This window comes from Argopecten irradians, chromosome 8, assembly GCF_041381155.1.
Source record: "Argopecten irradians isolate NY chromosome 8, Ai_NY, whole genome shotgun sequence".
Taxonomy (NCBI): Eukaryota; Metazoa; Mollusca; class Bivalvia; order Pectinida; family Pectinidae; genus Argopecten; species Argopecten irradians.
The window spans coordinates 21,741,312-21,760,435 of record NC_091141.1 but is presented as its reverse complement, the minus strand read 5'-3'; positions in this window follow the sequence as shown (position 1 = coordinate 21,760,435).

Sequence of the window (19,124 nt, the reverse complement as noted above, 5' to 3'; positions counted from 1 at the left end):
AATGTTATTTATATCTTTTCTTATGACTATCAAACCTAAAATGTTACAGCCTGCATATACATTAAATGCAAATAAAATGGATTTGGCCTTGTGTTTATGTTTGTATACATCATATTCTCATTTTTGATACCACTCGCCCCATTTTGTTGGAAAATGAAAATTAAAAAAAAACCTCTCGCCCCACTTTTCCCCCCAAAATCCCGAAGAACTATTTTTCAAATTGGCGTGACCTTGCATTGTTTTGGCTTTCCTTGAATGAGAACAAAATATATCCTACAAATAGCAGTACATCATATAACAATATGGTCCCGCTTTATAAGAGTATTACTGTCTGTGCAAGGTGCAAATGTTTAAAAACAAAAACTACATTGGCAAGAAATGACAATATTGATCCATTGTTTTATTGAACAGCAGAATGGGTGTCACCAGGAAAGAAGATTCGGCGATATCTTTACAGAGCACATGTATTCTTTATTCTCTCATCTCTTTTCTTTGATTGCTTGATTAATTCACGTTCTTTAAACAGGCAAGGTCATTTAAGGACGGCCTGCGATGTGTAGCGTGTGTGTAGTGTAGTGCGTATTTTGGAAGACTGTAGTGTGTTCGTATTGTGTCTTCTTGTATAGTTGAACTGCTGCCCCTTTTTATAGTGCTTTATTACTGAAACCTGCTGCCGAAGACACCAAGCAACACACCCCACCCTGTCACATTATACTGACAACCAGTTGTCCTACTCCCGGTATGCTGAGCACTATGCATGACCCAGGGGACAGAACCTAGAGCCAACCTGACAGGGGCGGGCGCTCAACCGAAGGCCAAAAGTGAGGTGGTGTCAATGGAGACATTAGGAAGATGAAAGGAGGTTAGGAAGAAAGAAAAGATAAAATCCTAAATTTAGTCGCCTTTTTCGATCATGCAATAGGGGCAGCAGATACAATTCTAACGCCCTACTTGCAGTGTCATTCTCCCGTCTTTTTTCTAGACTTCGATTTTTTTTTATGACGGAAATATAGTTGTACAATGTATATCTATAATAATTAACATATTAAATGAGACTAATTTATATCTATTTGTTTTATTTCGAGCTGAACAGATTGCTATTTATATATCATAAACACATTTTGGTTTGTTCCATTGACTTTTTCACGATACCCGAGTATTATGAATATAATGATATGCTTATATAAAAGCATATGTAATGCTTTATTACCGTTTACTAACATGCATCCTTTCCTTTATTGCAGAATGAACAGTGTTAAGTTAAAATGACTTCTAATTTCTCTCACACTTTCAGGGCTCGACGTACACAGTTATCATATCCTTGTATCCTTGTTAGCAAACTTTCACTGAGCTAGCTGTGGTACATGAAATAGGCTAAACCATACACGTAATGGTTTTAAAACATCGATTTCGTCATTTCTTGATCTCATGCAGATTGCTTCCTAAAGGTGTAAATATGAGTGACGACTTTTGAAAACCATACAGCTGCAAAATCAATTTTCTAACTTTGATATTACCATAGCTTGCCATATATGTATGATATTATTCCCAGGGATATATATCTATTCGAACTGGAACCAATGTTCTGTTTGTTTGTTTGTTTGTTTGATTAATTAACGTCCTATTAACAGCTATGGTCATGTAAGGACGGCCTCCCATGTATGCGGTGTGTTGCGTGTATGTTGTGCGAGGTGCGTGTTTCGGGAGACTGCGGTATATTCATGTTGTGTCTTCTTGTATAGTGGAACTTTTGCCCTTTTTATAGTGCTATATCACTGAAGCATGCCGCCGAAGACACCAGGCAACACACCTCACCCGATCACATTATACTGACAACGGGCAAACCAGTCGTCCCACTCCCGTTATGCTGAGCGCTAAGCAGGAGCAGAAACTACCACTTTTATAGACTTTGGTGTGTCTCGGCCAGGGGACAGAACCCAGAGCCTTCCTCATCAATGTTCTGGCTTAGCGATGCAAGAGGATATATTGTGAAGAAACCCAAACATCTCATCCTCAACTTTTCATTTCTTGTTCGGAAAACGTAACTTAACATTGAAGTACATATGTAGACGGAATAAAATAATACACAAAACAGCAAATCCGTATACCACGCATATAACAGTGTCATGAACTTTGCATCATATTCTCCGGGAATGATATATTGACAAATTAGAATTTACTACCTCTTTGTATGTCCTGCAGACAATTAAATAAAAGAAATTAACCAAAATGTGAATGCATTGGTTCCAAGTCTCCGTAATAAGAAACGTAGAAATGTTGTCAAGTGCCTTATACAGATATAGCTTCATAAAACGACAAATGCATAGAAAATAACTGTTTTTCAATTTGTTCAAACAAGGAGCACTAAAACACTCGAAAAAAAACTCATCTATCTGAAAGTGTATATACTGAACCTCACAGCATCTTTACAATTATCGTTTATTAGATCGAAACCTCATGTCATTTTTATATGCATTTTCTAAAATTGCATTCATTACTTTGTTCACAACCCCTATAGGGAACAATTCTTTTCTAATTTTCGTGATGTGAAGATTCCACATAGTGCCACAGAATCGATCATACTTCCTGTCTAGAGCCGTGAAGTTTACATTATTAATCACGTGAAAACATATATATACAAACAACACTCGTATCGACCAAGGCTACGGCTCTTGATGAAAACTTGCGAAAAACTAAGCCCGCGTCTAGAAAAAGAGATAGGTTATGTTTGTCTACTCGATATTAAAAATGCTGTGGACAATTGGCGTATATGATATTGACTTTTCTGATGTTTTTTTTTATCAGATAACCCGTCCTCACCGTGGAGCTACAAAGCCGTGTTACATAACCTTCTACGATAATTGTTTGTGAAGTATATTTTTTATCTCGACGCAATTACCTCCATGCTCAAAGAATGTCAACGGGTCATATTGTTTAATCCCTTGCCTGAAGAATTAGAATTTCCTATTTTTACCGGTCCATTCTCGCCGGGTCCTGATGTGTTTATTCCTTCTCCTCATGATGAATGTTTCTGTATCAAGGCAATCGCAGGGGACCATTTACGGCTATTTATTGGAGGTCTTTGGTTCGATCCCCAGTCTGGCACTACATTTTCCCACTGTATTTGGTAAATGTGACGAAATCCTTTACGAGGGTCACTTCAAAACGAAACTAGAAATATGTCTGTTAGACATTAAGTTCTGGCTAACTACTTCCTAAAACCTTAATTTCCAGAACGATATGCATCTACATGTAGAAGGCTCCTGTAGTGAGATATTTTGCAAGTACAAAACTGTAACACATTTATAAAAAAACGCAGATATACATATACATGTTGTATACTCACAAGCCTATATGAAATCATCCTCGGCAAAAGATGTACGTACGTAGCACTATCGCTCAGTATCCCTGGGAGATGGTTTATGTCCTGGATGTATTGTAATAAATAATTTCCTTTAAATTACGTCATCAGAACTACAAATGTGAAATTACTTTGAACTTTGTTAATTGTGTTCTTTGTTACATAGAAGTTTAATTGTTATCTTATTGATATCGATACGATTGACTTGTTTCGCTGTTCATGATGTGAAATTGATTAAATATAATCTGCTTAGTAACACTGTAAATGTCTTTAGCCGGTACTAAAAGTTATCCGTTTCGGCACTTTCTTTTATTGACTACATAAACCTGATTAGCATTATAATGTTCCGGAGGTTTCCAAAGTCGATCAGATGCTTAGAATGTTGTGATCGATGCAAGAGTTTGTATGATACGCCGCTTGAAGTCACTGTTATTAATTTACAGAAGAACAACGCTGACAGGTATCTCTTATTTTCGAAATCACTGCGAAATCTTTTAAACGGTATAACACAGTGCTTTCCGGTATCACGTGCGCAGTTGGTAAGTGCGCATAGCGGATGTCCACACCCGACAAGGTAAACAATAGGGCGAGAGTACGCTCGCCCTATAAAGATTCACCGACTTTAGATTTTTGCATATCTATAATTGTTACAAAATTATTTAAGTCCGGGTTTTACCTAAGCATTAAACTATCCTCTTATGGCATCTATGGTCTATAAATTTAAGATGCCAGAGCTTTACAGACAATCTTCATAATGCGCGTTAGGATTGGGTCGATCGACGACGACTAGGTATCTATTGAAGTGATGAAAACATGAAAGGAAAGAATGTACGGTTCTGGATTGGGTCGATCGACGGCGACTAGGTGGCTGTGGTACTGATAAAAACATGAAAGGAAAGAATGTACCGGGTCTTGATTGGGTCGATTGGCGGCTACTAGGTAGCTGTGGAAGTTATAAAAACATGAAAGGAAAGAATGTACAGGTTTTGGATTCGATCAATCGACGGCGACTTGGTGGCTGTGGTACTGATGAAAACATGAAAGGAAAGAATGTACCGGGTCTTGATTGGGTCGATTGGCGGCTACTAGGTAGCTGTTGAAGTGATAAAAACATGAAAGGAAAGAATGTACAGGTTTTGAATTCGATCGATCGACGGCGACTTGGTGGCTGCGGAACTGATGAAAACATAAAAGGAAAGAATGTACTGGGTCTGGATTGGGTCGATTGACGGATACTAGGTACCTGTGGAAGTGATGAAAACATGAAAGGAAATAATTTACCGCTTTTGGATTGGGTCGATCGACGGCGACTAGGTGGCTGTGGAACTGATGAAAATATGAAAGGAAAGAGTGTACTGGGTCTGGATTGGGTCGATTGACAGCTACTAAGTAGCTGTGGAACTGATGAAAACATGAAAAGAAAGAATGTACTGGGTCTGGATTGGGTCGATTGACGGCTACTAGGTACCTGTGGAAGTGATGAAAACATGAAAGGAAATAATTTACCGCTTTTGGATTGGGTCGATCGACGGCGACTAGGTGGCTGTGGAAGTGATAAAAACATGAAAGGAAAGAATGTTCCGTTCTGGATTGTGTCTTGCCTACATGCAGCACCTAATGCTTGAGAAACTGGGGGTCCGTCTAAATTATCAGAATGCCTCGAACATTTATATTACATTGATATGGAAATGAAATGCAATCCAATGCATCTAATTAACATCAATGGTATGAGTTGTGGTATGTTCTGTGACAGTATAATTGGTAGTACTATTCTGCTAGAATTTGTACGTTTCGCTCTGATAGCACTAAATATTAGCCAAAAGACACGCGCAATAAGTAAAAACTTATTAAACCTGATTAAAACTTTCATTGCATTAAACTTTGCAATGTTACTTTGATTTTTACTTAACACACGTAATATCGATGTTTGATATATTGGTCCTACATTTCATCTTCTGTTATACTTCCATCGGCTACACATTATGCAAAATGTCTTTAATAATTTAATGTAATTGGTCATCTTTGTTCGTACACTCAGAAATAAGATTGTTGCATGAGCTTTAGGCTACACAGTTGATGGCTAGACTAGATATCAAATCATTACACTATTAATTACACTTGAGTTTACGTTCTAAGAAAATAAATTTCTGATGATATCCATTTCTGTCAATTTTAGAAAATAAATAACCAATACGTTTATAGTCTTTGATTCTATAACGTTTGATGGTTATTGCCTTGCATTTAATTTATCGTTTTCTTTGTTAATGATTGATGATTAATATCGTCTGATTTCCCGGAGGAAGTTTATAATTGATAGCCCGCCTGTCGATAACATTTCTAATAACCGAGTTTCTTGTTATTACTCAACTGGCGACAAATCCACTCCAAACTTAATTATTTCAACACCAACGAGTATTAAAACATTCTTTATCGTCACAATATTCTCCATATTAAATATCATGCTGTATTGAACTAAAGTATAGTCAGATCTTTAATTAAGATAAGTACATCACATGATAATTACTAGGAATGCGATTGGATAACAGCCATGGTCTAATTTACGACAGTTCCCTGTCCTTCTTGACTACGGGAGACTATACCTGACTACGGGAACTATACCAAAGTATATTCCCCCGGGAATGAGCACGCGATCAAATATATAACGTCATAATGAATGTCATATGACATACTAAATCTATTATGTATTATGTCTTCGACTTACTATACCTCGCCAGACAACACTACAGGAGAAAGGTTCCCTCTGGAAAGGGCCATAATAGAATATGAAAATGCATTTCTATCATCACTTTGTTTACTTTACACGGCGAAATCAAAGTGATATTTGTCGTTGTGGTGATGCTCACGAGCGTATAATAGGCTTTAATTTTCACCAGTATTAACGGAACACACTAAATCATTTCCAGTGACAAACTCATTTTCTCCGCCAACATCAAAAAATATATATTGTATTTTGAGTAGAGATAATAAAGTGTATTGGAATAAAGTTTTCTTTCATTTCTACATCTGCAAAACCATATAATATGCTCTTTATGCCTAAATTCAAAGTTGTATGTGATGTATTGTTAACCCAGACTATAATATTATCCAGGCATATTGGTTTAATGTTTAGAACAGAAAATATATTGTTGTCCAAACTTTTTATCTCTAATAAAGTGCAATAATTACTCTATATATAACGTTATTGAATGCTAGCACAATGTTTTTATCTCTAATAAAGTGCATAAATCACTCATAGCGTTATTGAATGCTAGCACAATGTTAAAGCATATATAATCTAAATAAATGGCATGGAAAACTACACTTAAATCAGTGAAATATCACAAATCATTACGGCCCTATGGGAGTAGTAAATTACAACAGTTACAGTAGTAAAACACTAATTGATACAGTACATGTAAATATTATTAGACACTCTGTATATTCAGAAAAACTCAATATAACAAACACAACTACTTCGATTTATGGCCATGATTCCAAAAAGTACATTAACGTATCAATCCCCTTTTACGACATCACACATTAGGATCAGCATTATATTTTTAGCCCACCATCGTCAGATGATATTTTGACGAAGAAGATGGATTTTGATAATTGAAGTTTGTTAATGTTATTTCTCAGAAAATAAAGAAGGGAATTTAATGTGCAGGGAACTCCTTGGGCCCTTGTTATATATATTGTATTTTGGTACCGGTCGGTGAACAAGATGACCGACAGGACGCCATCTTGGATTTTGACCATTGAAGTTTGGTACCGCTATTTCTCAGAGAGTACTGAAGGGATGGATCTGTCTCAAATTGCATATGTAGGTTCCCCTAGGGACTGGTTGTGAAAATTACTTTTTTGGACTGATCGGTCAACAAGATGGCCGATAGGTCACCATCTTGGACTTGGATACTTGAAGTTAAAGGGACAATTCGTTTTAAGACTTCATTAAAACTTGCACATATTTCGGAAACAAACCAGTTCTAATGGAAATTAGATTAGTTGGTTTTACTGTGATATGTCAGAAAAGCCCACTGCAGTCAAATGTATGTGAAATGTTCAATCGCCATTACACATAGCCTTGTATGCCGAACCCTGACCCTTGCCTGTGTAGTAAAGCATTTTTTGTCTACAACTACTCAAATCGCCCTTAAAGTTGTGGTAACATTATTAAATGCATGTTCTTGTCTAAAAATAATTTCATCAACTCCTCAGTGGTTATGTATTGCATTTGTTTAACGTGCGTGACTTTGACTCGGGTAAGGGAACAGCGTACATGTTGTACCTGCTTAATCGTGTTGATCAACGATTTGGAATTTCAATGGTATTAATCAAAATACTTAACAATGTTGTGGAATTTGTCGCTATTTCTTGTCATATGTTTCATAAGGACTGTAAAATAATACATTAATGTCATATTTTGCTTCGTGGTTATGTAACGAATTAGCCTTACTGAATTGTCCCTTTAATTATTAATTTGATTCTAATAATTGAAAATTGTTACCGCTATTTCTCAGAAAGTACTGAAGCAATCTATTTCAATTTGTATTTATATATTCCCCTAGGGCCCTAGTTGTGCATACTACTATTTTTGGACTGATCGGTCAATAAAATGGCCGACAGGTCACCATCTTGGACTTGGATACTTGAAGTTTGTTACCGCTATTTCTCGGAAAGAACTGAAGGGATCTGTCTCAAACTTCAAGTGGAGGTTCCCCTAGGACCTTAGTCGTGCATATTGTATTTTCAAACGGATCGGTCAACAAGATGGCTGACAGATAGTCATCTTGGATTTTGATAACTGAAGTTTGTTACTGTTAAATATTTCAGAAAGTGCTGAAAGTATCTATCTCGAATTTCATATGTAGTAATATGTAGTAAACGCTTGGAAAAGCAGAGAAAAGATCTATCTTTCCATTGTCAGACGTAGATCAGTCTTTGTGGGCGCCAAGATCCATCTTGGATCTCTTGTTGATGCATGTCATTAATCTAATTATATTACATTCGTATAGTAAATTACACACATTGACTTATTACATAAACTATATTGTTACTTCGAAGGACTTATTCTGGGGATCTGCATTTCATTTAATTCATCTTTACAGAAAAGTTTCCAGGTGCGATTTTGTCAATAAACCATGATAGTTGAATAACGTACATTGAACATTAGATTATCAAATTGATGGAACGATTCCCAACATAATGTAACACTGCTATTTGTTGCAGTTGACTCTGTCACGTGGAATTCCCTTATCTTATTAGAAAATGGGCGGAAGTCGCAAACGAGATTCATAGTCAATCGGAGACAGCTTCTCCTGGCCGTGAAGCCTCCACGTCGAGCCTATATCATCATCATGGATCTTCCCACAAATTACGTCCGATATAAACGTGCCAAATAATACGATGTGTCAATAGATGTTGAATTACCTGAGGGCATGGCGAGAGTAACACGTCAACAGCAGGACAGTACGATGCTTGTTCGGGGAATGCTTTAAAGGAAATTAAAATAGGAATTGTTTATTTTTGGATGTTTCAGCTTCTGCATCACTTGACGGAAATCAGATTCGTGATGCTTTGAAAACGTAATTGCAGGAACCTGAAACATCGGGGATAAAGAGAGATATAATAAATTAAAAGAAAACATACATGATTCTTTGTGTAAATACATGCAAATCCCTAAAGTAAATCATATTAAAGTTGTTTATATATGGAGATAATAGTCGGTCGATATAAAGGTGATATCTGTTTAGGCACATCCATTGCGTGAAATTTGTAGTTTTTATAGACCAAGTAGATAATTAAATTAAGGCTGAATCAGCAGGAATCAAATGGAGGCTTGATTGAATAATCCTCTCGGGGCGACATTATCTAGTCAGTGCATGTCGTATAAACGATTTGTAGCTGATTTATGTTACGTCTCCCTTGCATGTGGCGTCCTAGTCAATCTCGCGGGCACGTGCTGTCTTGCGTGTTCCGTCCTAGTGAAGCGCGCGTGCATTCGCTTATGTTACTTCTCCGGTTACATCTGCCAACAAAAGTATGTTATAAAGTAAATTGTATTAGTAATTTAGTTTGTTACTATGAGTTGCACATTTTGTCCGCTCGCTATGATTAAAAAACCGATTAAACCCTGGAAAGTTATACATGTATTTTGAAATGTCATGGTTATAATCTTGTTTTACTATTCGTTGTTTTCTCTCCTGTCAGACATAAACGATGAAAGCACCAAAATCAAAGCCACAGCAACTATACAGGGAAATTATAAAAAAAAAAACATGAAAAGAGACATCACAAGAATGCACAAGAACGATGTTGTTTCAATCAAATTCACAGAGGATATCGTTGCATTACAGAAATAAATGATAGTTTATATTGAAATCCAAGCAGAAATGTGGATATTTTAATATCACTATTATAAAGCTGCCGTTTGTTTTGTAAATTAATGTATAAAAATCAAGATACATAATTTATATAAAGATTAAACCAAAGTGTCTGTGACTAAAGCAGAATTTCTTTGATATTGTTGCACTCGGAAGAGAACAAACTATAACCATATTCAATATTTATAAAGTTTTATTTTTCAATTCAGTATGTTTTCTGTTTGATTATTTTAGCGGCCTATTAACAGACAGGGTCATGTAAGGACGGCCTCCCATGTAAGCAGTGTGTAGCGTGTGTGAAGTACGAGGTGCGTGTTTTGGGAGACTGCGGTATGTTCGTGTTGTGTCTTCATGTATAGTTGGACTGTTGCCCTTTTTGTATAGTGATTATACACTATTATAGACTTGGGTGGGTCTCGGCCAGGGGACAGGACCCAGAGCCTCAAGGGAGACATTAGGAAACAATGTCAGTTTCAGAATCTTACTAACAAGTTTCCAATTTTATTTATTGCTTTCTTACACCCATTTCAAAGGGTCAATAGCAAAACATACATAACACACAGATTAAAACATCAACGTAACTCAGTTCAAAGAACATTTCAATAAAGAGATCTAAATCCTGTATAAGTTGTAGATCATTAGAAGACAAAAGTCCTATCAAATTTTCAAAATCTCTTAGATGATGGGTAATTACATCTCTATGTCTATTAAAGAATGAAAAATGGTTCATCCTCAAAGTCGTTACAAAACGTAGAAGACGGGGAATCCTTTTACCACACCGCCTCGAATTCTAAACTTGCTAATTTGCAGTTTTGCGAGCAATATCTTTATTCAAAATCCATTATAGAACGATAGGTTTCCTCCTAATAATTTTGTTTAAGTTTACTAATACAAAACAAGTTTACTTTGAAATTTTGTTATCCGATTGATTGATCTTGATTGTAAAAATGCCTTTGAACTACATGTATCTTGTAGATTCCTTGACTACTCGTTTCAAACTACATTTTAACGTTCTACTGGAATTGTCAATCTTGTTTTCGTAAATGACGACAAAAACGATCTTATCTTTTGTCTTCCTACATAACTTTCTACTTCCTAATGTCTCCTTTGACACCACGTCACGTTTGGCCTTCTGTTGAGCGCTCGCTTCTGTGAAGCAGGTTCTTGGTTCTATCCCCTGGCCAAGACATACCATAGTATTTGAAAGTGGCAGTTTCTGCTCCTATTTAGCGCTCAGCAAACAGGGAGTAGGACGACTGATTCACCCGTTGTTAGTATAATGTGACCGGGTGTGAATGGGTGAGGTGCGTTGGTTGGCGTCTTCGGCATGCAGCATAGAGAAAAATTAACAAGGACAACAGTTCCACTACACAACACACAATACAATTATACCGCAGTTTCCTTAAACACACGGCCGCACTAGATATACGCAACACACCCCATACATGGGAGTCCGTCCTTACATGACCCTATCTGTTTAAAAGGATCCTACTTGAATAAAAATGTGGTTTTAATGAGGATTCCTTATTATTATTTTTGAATTCAAAAGAGAAATATTATGATTGATCAATATTTTGAAACATAAGCCGCCGATTCCACTGTCTTCTGACCGAAGTTATAACCGGAGCGCAGTGGAGTTTAGACAATGAGGTTTCCGTGGATGTTGAAGACACTACTTAGCACTCCCGTCCGATCAAATGTGATCTTTCGGTGCATAGCTTTCTGAACATATCAAAATCTCTTCCGTAATTATGTTTAGAGAAAGGTTGTGCGCAATCCATTCATTCTACGCTAGTTTTGTCAGACTAATTTCTTTGTTGTAATCAAAATACCAATTTATCAATCTCAAATTTGTCTAGCAACAACGTTCATTTCAGTGCAACTAGTAGTATTAGTCTACGTAAATAGACACCAAAAGATGGCCATCAAACCAATGATGTTCCAGACATGTATCATGTCGTATCTAGTGAGTGCTTTGTGTGGCGCCAGGGGATTGGATTGTTTGGATGATATGGTCATGTTACAAAGATACAGTTGGTGATTATATAATATCTCCAGAAGTTATCAAGACAAAATAGGAATAATCAGTGTTTAGTGTGTATTTCATACCACTAACAGAGGGAACATAAAAAAATTATGTACTTGTCAATATGGCATCATCAGCGATTAAATGTGGTAACTTATCTTTTATCTACCTTCCGTACGTCTCTACTGATACTACTTTACTTTTCGCCTGTGCTCGAGCGTTCGCTCCTGTGAGGAAGGCAGTGGGTTATGTTCCCTGGCAGAGCAGTATAGTCCATAAACGTGGTAGTTTCTGATCGGCATAAAACACAGGGGGAACCGAATTAGGGAAACTGCATATTCCCGTATCCAATATGAAATCGTATTGTCTGTTCACCGAATAGACGGGTACTTTTCTTGTATAACCATCGTAGATCGTGTCTTGTAACAATATTAATTAATTTGTATGTACCGAGATCCGCAGACGTTGGATTCAAGCATGAAAAATTACGCATGATTAGGTAACTTAAAAAGTAATAATTAGGGTAACTTATTTCTTTTCTGTGGATTGTTTAGCTGATGTGATCACGGACATAATCTATAAAAAGATTCGATGGAATTGTCCTCAAAACGTGAATTATAAAGATGATTGGTTACATTTTATTTAAAATACTTCTTAAATGGGTACACATCACCAATTGAGATACCCGTACATGTACATATAGATACAATTTACATATGGTTGTGCGAAAATAAGACATTGAATAATATTTCACATGACAAAAATAACGGTCTTAGAACCAAGACAAAGTGAAAATCTGAATTTCAACCAGTAAGATGAATATATATCACAATCATATGAAGATACGATAACGGCGTATACCGTGAAAGTCAAGAATATCATTGGAATATCATCACTGCATACTTTAGCAGCGTTTGTTTCGCTAGTTATATAGTGTACAGTAGTCATAAGGATTAATTTCAGGGGGGTTCCCTGGGGGTCAGTCATAGAAAATGTGTTAATAGGATACAATGGCCATCTCATACTGATAATTCTGCCAATATTCGACTCATTTCCTATCATAAATGACAAAAATAATGCTCAAAAATGGGGTTATCCTATATAAACTATAGTAAACTTAACCCATCTCCAGGGGGAAACGAGAGATCCTAAGGTCATATAATTCACATTTTTTTGTAAAAGACTTAAGACCTTTCTATCTATGAAGAGTATTTGATTCAACTACATATGTGAGTGGAGAAGATTTTTGAAATTTTAGTCAATTTTACCCTTTTTGGCCCCTCCCACAGCCCCCTGGGGGGCGAGGAACATATAATTCACAATTTTGATTGGCCTTATGCCTAAGAAGGTTTGTGCAAAATTGCATTGAAATTGCTTCAGGAGTTTTGGACAAGAATTCGAAAATAACCAAAAATTTTCAAAAAAATCAACTAAGTTCACAGGTTTGTTGGAAGCAAATTTTCAAACTCAGGTGACAGTTAAGGCCTATGGGCCTCTTGTTTATTTCTGCTCCTATTTTGCTCAGCATTAAGAGAGTGGGACGACTGCTTCATCGGTTGTGACCGGGTGAGGTGTGATGATTGATATCTTCGACTACATGCTTCAATGATATAGCAGTATTAAAAGGACAAGCGTTCCACTATACAAGAAGATACAATACAAATATACACAATTGTACCACAGTCTCCCAAAATACGCACCTCGCATATCATACACGCAAGACATCACATATATGGCAAGCCGTCCTTATATGGTCCTGTTCTTATATTTCTCACAAAGTGCAAGAGAACATATAAATCCCATGAATCAATACGGTAACAAACAAAACAAATAACCGCACACAGCGAGAGGACATTCACTTTATCGAACTTCCGGTCAATGATTAGCTAGCTCGTTAGCTGACGTGATATGTGAATGGAAAACACTTTAACATCATAATCGATATTTCTATTCCCTTCCGATTAGTGTTTCAGGAATTAGACAATTACTCAAGCGAAATACACGAACAGGAAACAATCAGAAACATTAGGGAAGAAACTATATTTTTGCCAACTTAACCGAAATCAATGACAGGCCTTATAAAAATCACAATCAATGTCAGTAATATTGAGTAACAGACTAAGTTAAGGCTTTGATTCATATAATTCCCCCCCTTTAATTTAACGTTAGTGAATACGTCATGCATACGTACAGGGATTTATGTGGGTTTTGCGGATCTCTAGGACAAACTACATGTATCAGAGGACCAGTATTGTGAGTTTGTAAGAAGGGAACAAAAATAATATAAATTTTCAGCCTTCTGTGATTGCGCAATGACAGAAACAGCATGCTAGGTTGTTATACTGTATATGCATTGTTGCCAGTGATTTTAGCACCTAATGCGCCTGATAATCTAGAACGATTTCTATTGGTTGGTACGTGGTTGTGACGTCATGCCTGTCAATGAACACTTGTGTGATGTTGAGACAAAATGGTTACATCCGCTGAATTTTTACAATACATTTTGACGTTGAGGTTCTTCGAAATATAGATTGTTGTAGTAAAACGCATCTTAAACTTCTGTTCATTTCTAAAGTTTGCAAAATTAAAACTTCCTATAAACTAATTTCATAAAATATATTAAGAAATGATCACTCATTTAAGATCCTGTATATATCATTGCCAGATGACAACGAAAACATATTCGTTTTCATTCTAAAGCCAATAATCTTTTACACAAAATTTTTCTTTCATTATCCTAGAAATAGTGCCATGAAAAAGCGTCTTACAACACGACTTTTCCGCATTTTTTGTTTAAAAACTGCATCTTTGATCACCCACTAAGGAACATATGATACTCCGGTAGTTAAAAAATACTTGTTTTGTACAGGTATCTTTTTCAAAGAATCATGCCTGTTGGTCATATTGATGTTTATATTTCTTCTAATGTTAAAGATGCTCCACCGCTGACGAATGAAATTTTTTTACTATCAAAGACAGAAGCATACGATTTAGTATTTTTCTTCAGTTACAAAATTTACTTATTTCACCTCATTACCACCATTGAAAAGTTTGAGCTTCTAATTTTACTTAAAGTTAAATTACCATAAATAATTAATTGCATCCCGAAAAAAATCCATGGCACTATATCCTATATAGAATGGAGTACTGATTGCGCGAGCACCAAAGGCAAAATAAATCATTTTATTATTTTTTTTTGTGTTAATTAGACGTATATATACACGATTAAACACTAATTATTGTTCAAGTGATGAACATCATTTATGCTCTGTCGGCGGTGGAGCATCTTTAAATTGTTTGCTGACGATACTTTCTTAATAAGTCTCATTGTAGGAAATAGACAGGAATCAGCCGAAATTCTTAATAATGATATGAGAAAAATATCGTTGTGGGCTGAAAAATGGTGCATCCTTTTTAATCATGATACAACTGTTTTTCTTCTTTTCTCAAGGCGAGTTGACTCACAAATATTAATTCCTGATTTATTTTTCAACAATACAGAATGATAATGTAACCAATCATAAACACCTAGGAGTATATTTCAATGGGAAATTGGTATACCGATTCAATTATATCTATGAGAAAGCATACAAAAGAATAAATATACTCAGATTACTGAAAATCAAACTTGATGGATCTCTTTAAACTATTTATGCGTCCTTTATTCGACCAATTCTCGAGTATTCTAATACAGTATTGTCTTATTGCAACCAATCTGAGTGTGATATTTTGGAGTCAATTCAGCTTGAAGCAGCACGCATTATAACTGATTTAAGATGGGGAACAAGTCACGCTACAATTTATAGAGAATCTGGCTTACTATAAACCGCAGAACCAAATGATTTCGCTATATACGATATATTAACGTTTGCCATTGTCCAGGTTAAATGGAGTTTTCAAGTCTGGTCACCTGTCACTAATTTTGAAGAATGGCATCTCGCATACCTGTAAATAAAAAGAAATTAAGATATACCATCTTGCTAAACTTTTATGTGGGGGGGGGGGTGCCATCCTATGTTAATTCCGCATGTTGAATTCCGCACCAAAAATTGACCAAAAAATTAATATTTTGAAATTCCAATATTGATTGATCACCCCCCCCCTGTCAGACACATACTTGACAGAATTTTAAAATTTCTTTATATATTTTACATCTACATGTATTGCCCAACCCACACATTAAACATTTGAAACTGATGCGCCCTGAATACCCAATCAGCAGGCTCCGAAACATTAACCTCTCTATGAAATATTGTGCCCAAAAGGGGATTTCCAGGAATCTATTTTTGGTTTCATTCTGCAGTCCCTATATACTACCACTTATTAAACGAAGACATCTACATCGAAATATAACTTTTTTTAATATATTAAAAAAATGCCCTTGTCATTTTTATGAACTATTACAACCCTCTTTAAATATTAGTGATAATTACAGACATAACAGATTATTTAATGTTCCTGCTGCTAGAACCCAGTAAAATAAAAACAGCCTCTTCCCGTCTATTATGACCGAGAGGAACGAACCGTCCTGTCCATTTCCTACAATGTCATCGGTTAGATCCACCAAATGTTTTACAGTAAACACATATATCTTTGATAAAAGAGCTCAATGTTCCGATATTTTCAAATATAATGGTGATCGTATGTCAAATAATTTATTATGTCAGTTGAAAAATTTTATAAGTAAACTTAATACGGATCTCTTTAATTCTCATCTCAGTGACAGTCCAGCCTGCTTGTATGGATTTCAAAACGAAGGTTGTGAACACTATTTTCTATACTGTCCTTTATACCTCAACCCAAGATGGCTCCTTTTTGATTCTGTCTTGGAACTTGACAATGACATACCACTGACATCACAAGCATTTGTACATGGCTCTGAAAGACACGTTATTAACATTAATAAAGCTATATTGGATAAAGTTCAGTGTTTTTCTCAGGGATACCAATAAATTTTACTGAATTTTGTTGAATAGATTTTTTTCTATATGTAATCATATACACCAGGAGAAATTTTGTATATGATGTTTATCAATATCTTAGCTTGATGTTTTAGGATATCATCATTAAATAAAGATAGCAATTGAAATTATTTATGTATATATATTGATTTGTATGTACTGTTAATATGTAAGGAGAGGGCGTGTATAGGCATGTTGCCCAATTCCGATTGTCTTTAACATCCGGCAATAAAATATTCTAAAATGAAATGCCTGCTGGTTACAACGTATATCTGTGATAATTATGGTTAAACTTAGTCCCTTACCGCTTCTCAGGTTATTTACGCTTGCGGGTTAGCCCTGCAGGTAGGGCGTTAGAATTGTACCTGCTGCCCCTATTTCATGATAGTAAAAGGCGACTGAATGAAACATATGATTTTTTCTCTTCTTTCTTGTCATCTGGGCTTTATGCATCAACTTATTACCAGTATGATTAACTACATATAATTACATATTTGCGTCAGGTGGCAGAGCCATCTTTTATTATTCAACATCATTTGAAGTAGAGTTTTGTTTGTTTGTTTGATTTATTAACGTCCTATTAACAGCTATGGTCATGTAAGGACGGCCTCCCATGTATGCGGTGCGTTGCATGTATGTTGTGCGAGGTGTGTGTTTTTGGATACTGCGGTATATTTTTTTGTTTGATTATGTTAGCGTCAATTAATCAAACAAACAAACAGACAAGTCTGGGTAGCAGCCAGGGTCCCATGTTTGTTATGTATGAAGTGCGCGACACATGGGTTGGGTTTAAAGTTTGTTTGATTATTTTAACGTCCTATTAACAGCCAGGGTCATGTATGGACAGCCTCACATGTATGCAGTGTGTAGCGTGTGTAAAGTGCGAGATGCGTGTTTTGGGACACTGTGGTATGTTTTTACACAACTGTTTTGTCAAACTGTTGAGTGTTGACATTGACAGTAAAATTTGTCTGCAACTTTTGTTACAAAATGTTTGGAAAACCTCATACAGTACAACAACTGTGGATAAACCGGTCATCGTATGGTCTGCTGAGCATGCGTCTGATTATTCTTCAAATACTTTACCATTTCGGAAAAAGTGTAGTATGCACGAGTTTTTTTGGTTAAATTAATTTGATATTAATATGTGGTAGTTTCTGCCCTGCCATCAACATTAAGGAAGTGGGACGACTTGTCCGCTCGTTGTCCATATAATGTATCGGGTGAATTATGTTGATTGTTGCATTCAACTGCATGCTTCATTGACCAAGATTCCCACTTCAGGTAGGGCATTAGAATTGTACCTGCTGCCCCTATTGCATGATCGTAAAAGACGACTAAATTTAGGATCTTATATTTTCTCTTCTTCCTAACTGACTTTATCTTTCCTAATGCCTCCCTTTTGGCCTTGAGTTGATTGGTTTGGTTTGTTTAGTTTTACGTCCTATTAACAGCCAGGGTCATGTAAGGACGTGCCAGGTTTGTTGGTGGAGGAAAGCCGGAGTACCCGGAGAAAAACCACCGGCCAGCGGTCAGTACCTGGCAACTGCCTCACATGGGATTCGAACTCGCATCCCAGAGGTGGAGAGCTTGTGGTAATATGTCGGGACATCTTAACCACTCGGCCACCGCGGCCTCGCCTTGAGTTGAGCGTTCGCCCCTGTGAGGAAGGCTCTGGGATCTGTCCCCTAGCCGAGACACACCAAAGTCTTTAAAAGTGGTAGTTTCTACTCCTGCTTAGCGCTCAGCATACAGGGAGTGGGACGACTGGTTCGCCCGTTGTCAGTATAATGTGACCGGGTGGGGTGTGTTGCTTGGTGTCTTCGGCGGCATGCTTCAGTGATATAGCACTAAAAAAGGGCAAAAGTTCCACTATACAAGAAGACACTACATGAATATACCGCAGTCTCCCAAAACACGTACCTCGCACAACATACACGCAACACACCGCATACATGGGAGGCCGTCCTTACATGACCATAGCTGTTAATAGGACGTTAATTAATCAAACAAACAAACAAAAAGATTCCCACTTCGCAAAAAGACGCACGATAAATCTACTACATTCCAAAAAATGACCCTAGCTGTTAATAGAACGTAAATATAATAATCATACACACATAGTAACATCCAAACGAGCAAGCATTGCAGCCGAGACCTTTGATATATGATTGTCGTGTGTGCGAGTGGATGTAATTTTAAAGTGTTTGATTTTTAAAAACTGAATGTTTTTAGATGCAAGAAAAAAAAGTCAATTTTCTCTAGTGAAACTTTAATTGTTAGAAACAGAAGTAAAACAACACTAACAAAAGCTGGCCAATGGTTTTGAAAACAAAATGCTCAGGTGGGTCCAATAACCCAAGCTCATACACAATCATCTGCGGTTCTGGTGT